This window comes from Pinus tabuliformis, chromosome 8 (assembly GCF_031772625.1).
Source record: "Pinus tabuliformis cultivar Carrire ecotype Pingquan chromosome 8, CPIR1, whole genome shotgun sequence".
In the NCBI taxonomy this organism is placed as follows: domain Eukaryota; kingdom Viridiplantae; phylum Streptophyta; class Pinopsida; order Pinales; family Pinaceae; genus Pinus; species Pinus tabuliformis.
In genome coordinates this window covers 327,812,365-327,826,297 of record NC_142294.1, presented here as the reverse complement: position 1 = coordinate 327,826,297, position 13,933 = coordinate 327,812,365, and positions in this window count along the sequence as shown.

Below are 13,933 nucleotides of genomic sequence, written 5' to 3'. Positions count from 1 at the left end.
GAAGTCAATGCTACATAGGAAAGATATCCTTAATTATTAACATCTTTCTTACAGACCTACATGAAGCTCCTAATGGATAAAAAGGTAGTAGAGGGACTGCAAGAGTTGATAGATAACTATGTTGGCAAGGGTAATCCACTACCTAAATAGCGTGTAGTACACAAACTAGACAAGGGTAAGAAAAGGATTGATCGCGAGATGAGATTGGCTGCCTAGATTGGAGAATTTGAAATGGACCAGGTAATCCTTGATTTAGGATTTGATGCAAATGTTTTGCTGAAACAAACCTAGGAAAGAATGGGAAAACCAGTGCTATAGTGGTCTCCAATCTAGCTATGAATGGCAAACCAGCAAAAGATTATTCCTATGGGGTGCGTACATGGAGTAATTGTTGATATTGAAGTGACGTGCGCCATAGCCAATTTTGAAGTAATCGAAATAGTGGATGACAGGAATCCATACCCAACATTGCTTGGAATTGATTGGGAATTTGATATGAACGTGGTCATTAGCCTAAATTAGCACAACATGCCATTTTAGAAGAAGGAACTAAGGGTTATTGTTCCATTGGATCCAGTTGAGGGTGCGCAATATATTAAAACAGTTTGAGATTATTATGAGAAGGAAGATATAGGAAAATATATAAGCTTACTATGCGGGATGAGGATTGGATCAACCCTATGGAATATGGTCAAATTAATTGGTAGAAGGACAATTCCTACAATTTAGATTTGGATGAGGAGCTTGAGCACTGGCAGAACACATTGCATGAGGTATCGACCCTGCGATGCAATAGGATTACTAAGTCACTCTGATGTATACCCATCAAGGTACACAACTTATCGTATTATGATGGTTTAGAAGATGTAAATTTATTTTTGGATAAATTTGAAAGGGATGTACCGGAGGAACATCGGTTCTAGACATTAGACATCACACTGAGAGCTACGCCTGCTAGATGGTGGGGTACACATAAGAACAACTTTGCAGACTGGAAGGAATATCGACGGATGATGAAGTTGCAGTTTGGGTATGCCAATACTTGCATTGCAGAGAAATATACAGGAAAGGATGATTTGCGTGAGCATATGGCTTGATGGATGAAAGCATGGGGAGAAGAAACACAACCAGAATGGGTTCACATATTCTACCACACTCTGGATACTATTCCAATGAACTGGTATCTAGAAATAGAGCTGTGACATGAAATCGCAGAGTGGGATGTTCTTAAGGAAATTTTTCTGTTAACTTTCAATTTTGAGGATGGATTTAAGTGTATTAACAAAGTGTTATAGGAGATCAAAGCTGCAATATTTAGAATGCCTAAAGAACCTGTCATGTGGGTGCAACCAGATTGGAGTATGCAGATACACCATGCTCTAGACTGTTACAATGTGACCACAAAGGAAGGTGAGGAAGATCCTAGGAACATCAATATTCTTCAGTTAGAAGAAAATATCGAATTCACAGGGCATATGGAGGAATTCCCTGACATCTCAAAGCCCTTGAAAACTAAGTAGATGAACATTAGGTCAAAAGCACAACCAAAGTTTGAAAATATAGGTGATTACTGGGATGAGGACATAGTGGACAAAGTCGTGGAGTTATTGCGGAGTATTAGGACTTGTTTCCCACAAATTTCTCTGATCTAAAGGGAATAGTAGGTGATCTGGGTGTCATGAAGATCACTCTAAAGCCAAATGCAAAGCTAGTGAAGTAGCGACCATACCAGTTGAATCCTAAGTACAAGGAAAAAGTGCATGAAGAATTAGATAAGATTCTTGCAACAAGAATTATTGAGCTTGTAGAAGAATCAAACTGGGTTAGTCCTATGGTGGTTCAAGAAAAGAAGACAAAGGGAAAAATTTGGATCTGCATAGATTTAAGAAAGTTGAATGATTCTTGTGTCCATGATCCATTCCCTATGCCATTCACATATGAAGTATTGGAGAATGTTGGAGGTCAGGAAGCCTATTCGTTTATTGATGGGTTCTTAGGGTATCATTAGATCAAAATCACACTGGAGGATCAGAGTAATACTACCTTCGCTACAGAATGGGGCTGTTTTCAGTATACAGTTATGCCCTTTGGACTTAAGAATGACCCTCCAATATTTTCTAGGGTGGTAGTCACAACTTTCAAAGAATTTATTCATAAGTTTTTGGAGGTTTAATTTGATGATTGGACAGTGTTTGGGTTAGTAAAGAAGCATGTTTCCAGTCTTCGCCTCATGCTATATACTTGTCAAAAGTATTAGATATCCCTTAATATGAAGAAGTGCATATTTTGCGTACCATATGGGATACTCTTGGGCCATGTTGTTTGTAAGCAGGGGTTGATGGTAGACCCTACCAAAATTGCAGTAATTATCAATTTGGAGCCTCCGAGGAATGTCAAATAGTTACACGCGACATTGGGCCATACAAGATATTATAGGAAGTTCATCAAAGCATATGTGCAAATCATTGCACCCATGGAGAGATTACTGAAGAAGGATACGACATTTTGCTGGGATGATGATTGCCATAAGAGTTTGGATGTATTAAAGGAAAGAAAAGGTCACAATTCATATTCTAGTGTCCCCCAGCTGGAAGAAGGAATTCCATGTACATGTAGATGCATCTTGCAGAGCATTAGGAGTTGTGCTAACCCAACTAGGCACAGGAAATATTGACCATCTAATAGCATTTCTCAGCATGAAGTTATCTAAGGCAAAAAATAATTATTCAACCACAGAGCACAAAGGATTGGAGATGGTGTATGTGCTCCAAAAGTTCATGCATTATTTTTTAGGTGCACACTTCAAAATGTACACATACCATTCCACTTTGAAGTACTTGGTCAACAAGCCTGTGTTATGGAGGGGAACTTGTAGATGGTTTCTACTCTTTCAAGAATATGACTTTGAGGTAGTTGTGAAGCCAGTGAAATTAAGTGCTAGACCGGATCACCTTTTGCAGATTGAGAATGGCGACAAGCCTACAAATCTAGATGAATGATTTACTGATGCGCAACTGTTTACTATGCACATCATAGATGAACACTTTGCAGACATAATCCAGTTCTTGACTATGAATGTAGTGCCTGAAGGGTATACAATGCAACAAAATAAAGAATTGGTGGTCAGGGCTACAAATTTATATGTCATTGTTGGGCACTTATATAAAATGGGATTGGATGAAGTAATCCATAGGTATGTCCCAGATTATGAACGACAAAGTATCCTCACTGAAGCACATGGAGGAGTTGTTGGAGGACATTATACAGGAATAGAAACTGCACAGAAGATCCTACCAGTAGGACTATGGTGGCCAACTATGCACAAGGATTCCAAGGAATATTATTGGGCTTGTGATGTCTGTCACATAACGAGGAGGCCATCGCGAAGGGATGAGTTGCCTCTGAACTTGCAAGTGTCATTATAGGCCTTCGATAAGTGGGCAATAGACTTCGTGGGATCAATTTAGCCACTAGGAAAGAAGACAGGAGTTAGATACATCGTTACAACGATTGAATACTTGACCAGGTGGGCTAAGGCACAGTCCGTGAATGACTGTAGCACGGCTACAACTACGAAGTTTATTTTTTAATACATTTTGTCTTGGTTTGGTTTCCCTAAAATGTTGATCAATGATAGGGGTTCACACTTATTGAACAAAACCATTGCTTCTTTTCTTGAATAATTTCATATGTATCATTAGAAAAGCACATTGTATCATCCTCAAGCAAATGAAACAATGAAATCCTTTAAAAAATATTGGAGAATTCCTAAATGAAGATTTTTAATGCAAATTGGAATGGTTGGGATGTGCACATACTAGTTGTTCTATGGGAATATAGAAATACATGTAAAAATTTGACTGGACAAACACTGTTTAGACTTGTTTATGAATAAGAAGTCGTAATTCTGATGGAGTACATCATGCCAAGTTTGCGAATTTCTACAGTTAAAGAGATGGCTGATCGGAATACCATGGAAGAATGCCTCATACAGATAGTTGAATTGGATTAAGATCACTTCTTGGATGGTTTTCATCAGCAGGTGCAGAAGGCTCGTGAAAGGGCATGGCATGATCACTAAATTAAAGAATGCACGTTTAAAATTGGAGATTTAGTTCTACTGTATGATAGTAAGTTCACAAAATTTTTGGGAAATTTATAGATGCATTTGCTAGGGACATACATTGTCAAATAGATTATGGATGGAGGTGCATTTCAGCTCGCAAAGCTGAACGAGCAATTTTTTCCAGGAAAGATCAATGGGAGCCCATTAAATTTATACAGGGGTTATCCCACCCCTGCCCAATGACTATATGGATGCGGGATAGTCTTAGTACTCTAGGAAGTTGCAAGAAAGTCTGGGACTATAAACTACACTACCAAAAGGACAGTTTGGCGAAGCAAAGGGGCCACGCGATGAATGGAAGGAAGACGCAAAGGAGAGCTGTGATGAAGGGTTTGTGCTAAAATGGTGGGTCCCATGCATCATGGCCAAAAAGTAACTATTGGAAGCACTGTAGATGATTGAATGGTGATTTTTCTGTTGAAGGGAGTGGGGGAGAGCATTTAAGGAGCATATATTTGGAAATTTACTACCAAAAGTGCATTAATGACATAGATCTAGAGGGAATGGATGGATATGAAATCAAATTGGGCTATAAGTATAGCATCCCGTTCCACATTTGAACACTTTTCTTCCTGAGAAATTTCCTTGAGGTTTTTTGCTTTTATTTGTACCAAGATAATTGCTGCATGTCTGGAGGGGATTGGGAAGAAATTTGAGAGAATATTCACTGCAAGGATTTGGGAATTTACCTAAGTGGAAGCACAAAATATTCTTCGAGAGAATGACTAAAACCTGACCCAATCTGATTGAACCCATGCCTACCATAGCGCCTAGGTTGCTGAGGCCTAAACCATCTTCCTCCACGACAGGAGAAAAGAAGAAAAAGAAACCCCAATAGGCACCGGTGCGGAAATCGCTGAGTAAAAATCCAACAGATATCAAACAAAAGGGTAAGATGGATAGAACCAAGCAGTTGACGGAACCCTTGGACTTAGATGAGGAAGTCCTAACTATGGGGATTGAAGAAATTGATGCAGATGAAGCTGTGTTGACTACTCCATTGCTACCTTATATACCGCCTAGGAAATCCACAACCAAGGTTAATAAGGACCTAGATTTGGAGAAATTCTAGGTCTCTACACCATTGCTACTGGAGAACATACCTTTTGAGGGAAATCTGCTTGCTAGAATACTGCTTTTGAAAATGGAGGAATGGGACCTGGGTGATCACGTGAAGTTCTCACAGTTGGAATAGATAAAATACCTAAAGAAAGTATACTATGAGGAGTTGAATGTTACACGGCTCGAACCAATGAAGTGGGCGGCTAGAGTTGAGTGCGCAGGGCTACTCAACATGTTATGGGTGCCACATTTTAGCTACAGCACCATTAACACTATTTGTGTGTGTCAATTATTGACGTTGGTTCATGATGGGTGCCTTTGGTTGGGAGGGCCCATTCCAATCACTGATATGATGATTCACCAAATAACATTGTTGTTGTATCAAGGAGTAGACCCTGCAGATGCTTTCGTAGGGAAATCAGAGGAGAATAGGTTGGCAAACTAGATGAAGAGAAACTTCGGGTTGGTGAAGAAATCATGTGATTATGCGATTAACTCCATATTAGATGGAGTTGTATAGTTTGCTGCACAAATATTGGCTGGGAAGATCATGAGGAAGTGTTATGTTGATGAAGTGTCGACGCTAGTAGTATATCTAGCTATGTAGTGTGCTAAGGGAGTCCAATATAATTGGGATAAGTATTTATGTCATGAGTTTTTGGAAGATTTCCGTGAAGCCCAGGATGACGGCAAGGTGTTCCACTATGCATGGCTACTTTTGTTGATCACTCTAGTAGCATGGAGGATGCCCAAGGAGAGCCGGTTCCTGTAGCATGATCCAGAACTATGTGAGGCCATGAAATTCGCCTCATTGTGGGTGACCAAGGAGTCTAATCACGTTATGGAGATGAAGATACTTTGGGTCATGTTTGAATCTGAGTTGAGGATGGTGATTAACTAATGGCCATGGTTATCACCAAGCTTGCATGCATAATATGCTAACGTTGTTGATTTCAAGGAATATTTTCATAATCTGTCTATCTGCACAAATAAATATGCCACGAGAACATGGCACAAGTTTCCATACTTGGTTTCCGAAGATGATATTTTGGGGGTCATCAGTAAATGGCTGAGCGACTAGCTCACCCCATCAGATGTAGTAATGCAGCCAAAGGTGAAGCGGAGAAAACTACAACCACAATAGCAGCAACAAAAAATAAGGAGAAGGAAGCACAAAAGGATTATGTAAAAGAAAAGGCTACGCAGCAGAAAGGGGCTTCTACAAAGGAGAGAGAAGCACAAAAAAAAAGGTCTCTACCAAAGAGATGTAAGTGCCAAAGGAGAAATCTGCCACCATGTCGCAACCCATTATTGACCTCAACGAATCTAAAAAGGAGCAAACCAATATAGAGGTAGAGACAGAGGATGAAGCGAAAGTGGGTGCAGAATTGGAATCCCCCTTCATTGTTAGAAAGAGGTAGAAGCAGAGTTCTACGAGACCTCGCAAGAAGCAGAAGTCCCATAAGTCTGTGAGTGAAACACCACTAGTCCTCATAGAGGGGGACCTAGATGAGATCGGTGATGTGGAATACAATGGAATAGAGACTATTTGGAACCACATTGAGGGCCAGTACCATCAAATGCTAGACAAGGTGCAGCAAGGCATGAGGGAATTATAGGTCCAGAAAGGTCTTATTCAAGCGAGCGTTGGACAAGTAAGCCTGAAGCAAGCGACCGGGTCAACCTTAGAAACATAGATCAACATAGAACTCCATGCAATACAATTATAATAAGGATCACTACACATTGAGACTTCAGAAGATAGGGCACGTGTATTGCATCTGAAGGATTTGATTTTGAACCTTGCGGTGCTCCCTATTTAGACACTGCATGAGATGCATCAAGGAGTATTAGATGAGCTAAGGGTTTGGGAACAATGAGAATTATTGGTTATCAGTGAAGTAAAGACCAATAACCAATAGATGTTTGAGGGAAAGGTGTAGACGCTCAAGGAACGGGAAGAAGACATTGTGCATAGTCAGCAGTTGGAAGCAGAAATAGTGCGGGTCTGTAATGAGCTTCCTGAGCTCAAGATCCCAGCATAAGTGACCTCCCCAGATAAGATCTAGAAGTTAGTTGTTTTTGGGCCACTAATTTTTCATTATTATTATAACTTTTTAACATCTATTTCATCCATTTTTACCATTCTTTATCACATCATTTATTATAGATTATCATATAATTCCATTTTATAATTATTAATGCTCTCATGGATAAATATTATTTCTTCTCCTTTATTTTTAATAAACTAATGATTATTATGAATTATTTTACCAATGATGGTTTATTAATGAATTTTTTGTAACATCAATCATGATTTTAGCATCCAATATCTTTTCTAGATTACAAATTTGATTTCAAGCTCATAATCAAATATTCCAACTCAGAAATTCGATGGAATAAGAAGTGATAGTTTTTCATTGGACGTTTCGGACAAATGAAGGAGAATCTAGAAAATTTGAAACATGGGTTTTGTCGAGAACAGACCGAGTTAGTTTTTTATTGAGTAGTTTTGCAAAATTCGATATGTATTAAGAGAAATGGAAGGTTCTTCGAAGATAAGTTTCTCAGATTTCCTGTTGCGACCGTTTTCTAAATTTTTCCAATTGCAAGACCAAATTCGACTTGTTCCTACTGAATGTTTATGGAAAGATCTTTCAGATATGATCTTGTTGATCAATTTGTTTTTTACAATCCAAATTTGCAATGGAAATCGTTTTGTAATCAACTTTGTTGTAACTTCTCTTTGCTCTCTGTGTATTTAAATGAAAACAGAGATCAAAGAGGAAGGATGATAATTGGGGGGGGATAATTGGGAGAGAATGAGGAGATAGGATGTAGAAGAAGAGATGAGAGATGAGAGATGGGAGATGAACGATTTTTAAATTTGAGGCAAAGCTAAGAGCTTCATTATGCTGTAATTATCTCCCTCATATGTTTTAATCAAAGAAGTTATCCATTGAGTTCTACATTTGTTATTTGTAATCTGGTTTGAGTTATTTATCAAGGCGGAACTAAGACTTGGGTAGTTGGGCCCACTACCGTGGACGAGGTGTTTCCTTGAACATCTACAGTGGTTTAGTTTTGTGCTTGTTTCTTTGAATTTCAATCGTTGTTATTTAAAGTAAATTTCCATTTTAATCAAGTAGTTTGTTGTTTGCTGCATTTCCTAGATTTGTTATTTCCTGCAACTTCTAGGTTTCATTTAATTTGTTTCTCTAGATTAACATTTGAATTTTGTTGAGTGCAACAGATTAAATTTCCAATTAAGAAATGTGTGATTTAATTTAGCAATGATTCAATTTGTGTGATTAGCATAATTGTTTTTCTTGTCATTTACTTTCTTCTTTTTAATTTTAGTTTTATTATTCAAGTCTTACATTTCATTTCTTGTTGAATGAGCTTGATAGTATAGAACACAGTCATATAGAACTAGTGTTAGCCGTTGGTATTGTTATGTATATATTTTTCTGATTGCCTTGAAATAAAAAGATGCTCGTCGGGTTGATAATCAATGTCTAGGTGATTAGTTGTTTTATTTATTTATTAAACAATTAATTTTCCCCAACATTTTAGCGTCGTTGTCAGGGAGATAGTAAAATTTCACTACCACACTAATATCTGGTTGTAGATACATACCTAACTTCATGAGAGATGGATATTGAAGATGGGAGGTAAGAACATACATGTGTATCCTAGGGAACTAATGATGGATCTACCCTCAGTTGTCGAGCTTAGGTCATATAACATGCACTAATAGAAGTAGGAATTTTAGAGGTAGAATTTTGAAAAAAAAATCTCATGATTCCACTGAAGTGGTGATGTAAGCACCACCCATTCCACTAACCAATTACCAGGAACATTTGATGGAGGAGCCTCAAAGAAACACATGAAGAACATCTTCTATTATGGTAATAAATGGCTCACATTGCAATTTTTGAATTTCTTGTCAAAGATCTAGGAGGAGTGACACAAATGCACATAATTCCCCCATCTGCTCTACCAAATTTTCATGGTTTGGAAAATGAATATCTAGACATATTCTTATTTGAGTTTGAAATACTTTGTATAGGATATGATTATTGTACTAATGATCAAAGGTTGAAAGTGTTTCCTCTTACTCTAAAAGGATCAACTCTCCGATGGTTTATGAGCCTTGGTGGGAACTGCATTCAAACATGGGAAGACATGAAGAATGTATTCTTGAAGAAGTACCAAGTCTATTACAAGGTCGATGAAGATATTTTCAATATGATACAAGGGGAGGATGAAAGCTTGGAGGACTATGTAGAGCGATTTCAATACAACCTTCAAAAATCAAAGCATAAGTATTTGGAAAAAGAGATCTTAAAAACAATCCTACTCAATAGAATCAAAGATGAATTTTTAGAACTCTTAAATCTAATGGGAACAGATGATGTTTTTCAGTTATCATATGATGATGTTTTTGAATTATGCATAAGGTATTCAAGAGGAATCTCTAAGGTTAGTAAGAATTCTAGAGAAGTTTCGTCTTTCTATTCCAAGAACATGAGACATAGGAGTTGAAATCTGTTGACACCTAATCATCAGGATTGTGTGAATAACTGAAATTGATGTAAATAAATAATGGAGAATATGAATAGTCACTGGTATATGAAATGAATAGCCTCTCCCTCATGTATATAATAAACACCAACCTAAATGAAATAAATGAATTGAATTTTGTGGAGTTACTACCTGGCCTGACATGGTATTAGAGCTAGCTCCCAAAATTAGTTGTAACTCCCTTCTACCTATTTCTTGTAGTCTGTCTACTACACTCTATGTCCCCTCCACAATCGCTACCACTCTATAGTCATTGCCACTATCTAATGCATAATCATTATCTGGTGTAGTCGTTGCCATTGTCTAACGCATAACCATTCCACCCTTTGTTTTTTTTTTTCAGTTACCCATGTGATATTAATCCACAACTACTCTGCATTGAATGAACCCCTCTGGTGAACCTGTGATCAAATCCTGCATTTTTTTTAATAACTGTGCAAGAAAACATTCACGGATGGACATACTCGCTTCCAATATGGATATCTGAAGTTCCTTCCTTCATTAATAGAATCTGCGGTGTGGGTAGCTCTTACATACTATACCGTTAATTTTGCCCCGAATCCAAATAGGTTTTTTTGACAGTTTGTATTGTATGTCCTCCATCAAACAGGTTTGGGACTCTTTCGCTTCATAGCTGCTCTGGCACGGAATCTTATAGTTGCAAACTCCGTGGGTGTATTCGCGCTATTGTTGACGTTCATCTTTGGCGGATACATTATATCGAGAGGTATATATTTTCAAAAACTAAATGGATATATGTGCAGCGCATGGATGCTACTGGTGTTGAACTTTACGAGATTCAGAAGAAGCATGAAATAAAATATAGGAGAAGATCAAAAAAATACTTGCTCTTGCATCTGAAGGAACGAGGAATGAGGCTATGATATGGTTCAATGTTTTTAAGAAAAAAAAATTGTATGTGCGTTTCAGACTCACTGATTGATTTCTTGAACGTTGCCCATATATATTGAAGTCTATTGTATTTACGCCACCTCAATACATAGTCTTGGTGTATTACAGTCTTGGTGTTGAATTTGTTGTCTAGTCATATTAGAATTATATTTTTTCCCATTAAAAGTAAAATTTTGCAGCAGAACATTTTGTTATAGTATGCATTCAATCTTATCCATTGTGGGAATATTTCTCACTAGCAAAGAGAACTATCATGAGTGGTCCTGGATGATTAAACACACCCTCATTTTCAATGAGTTATGGAAATGAGTGTGCATTGGAGACAGAGACAAATAGCCAGAACAACCTACATTAGACAAAGAGCTCGCCATTTGGGAAAACAAGAACAACAAAGCCTATGCATTAATCGCAGCATCTGTAAGTGAAGAGGTGAGTCGCCATATTACGCCATTTTCAACTGCTTTCGAAGCCTTACAAAAGCTGAAAGAACTCTATGACTCACATTCTGCACTTGAAGTTGTTCAACTCATGATTAAACTCTTCACTCTTGAACTGCAAAATAATGATCCTCTTGCTCTTGCATCTGAAGTAAAGTCTATAATGCATGATATCCAAGCCACTAAAATTGATTTGGATATTCCTCTTATCACTTTTCTCAAGGCACTTTATCCTACTTACTCCAATTATCTTGAGTCATTGCAAGCAAATGGAAATCTTAAAGACATTACCTTTGACTCCCTTATGAAAAAATTTGCTAAAAGAGAGAAAGCTTTTGGAAAGAAGACAACCCCTAAATCTTCTAAAGAGGCTGTGTGCCTTGCTCATAAAGAAAAGCATCCTGCTCAAGATTCTTCAAGAGGAAGAGGTGGTTGAAGAGGAAGAGGAAGATATTTCAGAGGTAGGGGGGGTAGACACTCTCAAGGAGAAAAAGCAGATTTGCACTGCATACGCTGCAAAAGAAATGGATCACATGATGCCTCTACATGCAAGTTACCATGGGACAAAATTGAGTAGCAAAGAAACCAACAGAAAGGTAAAATTGATGATACAGACAAAGGTAAAGCACCTGAATCCGCTCACTATGTTGTGGCACAGTGTAATATTGGAGTAAATGAAGATTTATTTAATACTTCACTTGCTTCTTGGAAAAATGATTGGTTGCTTAATTCAGGGGAAACCTGCCACATGACTCATAGAAAAGATTTTTTTGAATAATTTACTAACAATGTTGATGGAGCAGTATACTTTGCAGACCAATCAAAAATCAAGCCATTAGGGCTTGGTATAATCAGGCTTAAACAGCCTAGTCTTCTAGACTTTCTTTTGCATCATGTTCTATATCTCCTACAGCTCAAGAGAAACTTGTTGTCCTTGGTCCACATCTACCAGCAAGGTCACTCCGTTCATATGTTTAATGGCAAGCTTGAGGTAAGAAAAGCATTTGACCACTCACTTGTCATGAGGGGAATAGAAGAAGAAAGGCTTCTCAAGATGCAAGGAACCTTTGCTCGTGCACAACATTTCTCATACAATTCTCATTATGAAGAAGGTACACTACCATCAAGTTTATTATGGCATGCTAGATTTGGACATTTGAACCATGACAACCTCCACTTGTTGAAGAAAAATGGTGTTGCTGGTTTGCCTACAATTCCTAGGAAACTTAAGCAATGTGATGTTTGCATTCTAGGAAAGCATAGCAAACAGTATTTTCATGATTTACATTCAAGAGCACATAGAAAAATTGAACTCATTCATTCAGATTTATGTGGTCCAATGCATGTTCCTTCTGCAAATGGAAAAAAATATATGATGGAATTTATTGATGACTACACCAGAATGTTTTGGGTTGATTTATTGAAGAACAAATCTGATGCTTTTCAAACATTTAAGAACTTTCATAAATGGATTGAAAATGATGCACAATCTCATATTGGGTCTATTCGCACTGATAATGGAAAAGAATACACATCAAATGAATTTGAAAACTATCTTCACCAACATGGGATCAAACATCAAACAACTGTGCCTTATAATCCCCAACAGAATGGTGTAGCTGAAAGAATGAATAGGACAATCTTAAATATGGTACGATCCATGCTCTTCTTCAAAAATGTAAAGATAATGTTTTGGGTTGATGTTGTTATATGTGCTGCATATATAAAGAATAGATTTCCATATAATGCTATTAGAAACAAGACTCCATATGAAATGTGGTATGGACATGTTCCTTCGGTAAAGCATCTCAGGGTCTTTCGTTCCACTTTTTATGCCTTGATACCAAAGGTACATAGAAACAAACTTGGTGCTACAAGTCGTAAGTGTATCTTCTAGGGGTATTCAAACACCTCCAAAGCATACCGTCTCTATGATGAAGTCAATAAAAAGTTTGTTGTATCCAGAAATGTAATTTTTCTTGAATCATCCAAAACTGACAATGTTGTTGAGTGGAAACTTGATCGCTTTGATAGATTCGCAAATGAAAAATCATTTCAAGAATTTGATAATTAGATTCCACATCTTGAAGGGGGTATTCCTATACTAGATAAACATGTGGAATATTCTTTTGAAGAACAATCTCCCCTACATGAAACTCCAACAACGGATGATGCTTTAAGTGATGTGATTGATAGAATTGGGAGACTCAACCTTGATTCATTCCCAACTCAATCATCGGAGAAGCCTGGACCATCTGAGAAAGGTCCCCCAAAGTGGTTGACAAAGACACTTGAAAGTGTTCATCCTGATGAGGTTGGAAAGATAGGAACTAGAAATTAATTCCGGTAAAATGGTGGTGATGTAGATGACTCTAATTCACCTGTTGATATGGATGTTTCTTATGATTCTGAATTGAATTTGTCTATAGATTTTGAGCCAACTTTCTTCAAAGAAGTTGCTTCACATGATGAATGGAAAGAAGCAATGCAAAAGGAGTATGATGCCCTCATAAAAAACGACACTTGGAAGCTGGTTGATCCTCCATTAGAAACCAAACCAATTGGCTACAAGAAGGTCTACAAGAACAAGTATAAATCTAATGGCTCACTTGACAAGCACAAATCTAGGCTTGTGGCAAAAGGTTTTGCATAGAAAGAAGGGGTCGATTATGAGGAAACTTTTGACCCCATGGAAAAATGGGCTACCCTCTAGACACTCTTTTCCCTAGCAGCTCAAAATGGTTGGAAAGTCCATCAAATGTATGTAAAAACTGTTTTCTTGAATGGATATCTAAAAGAGAATTTTTTT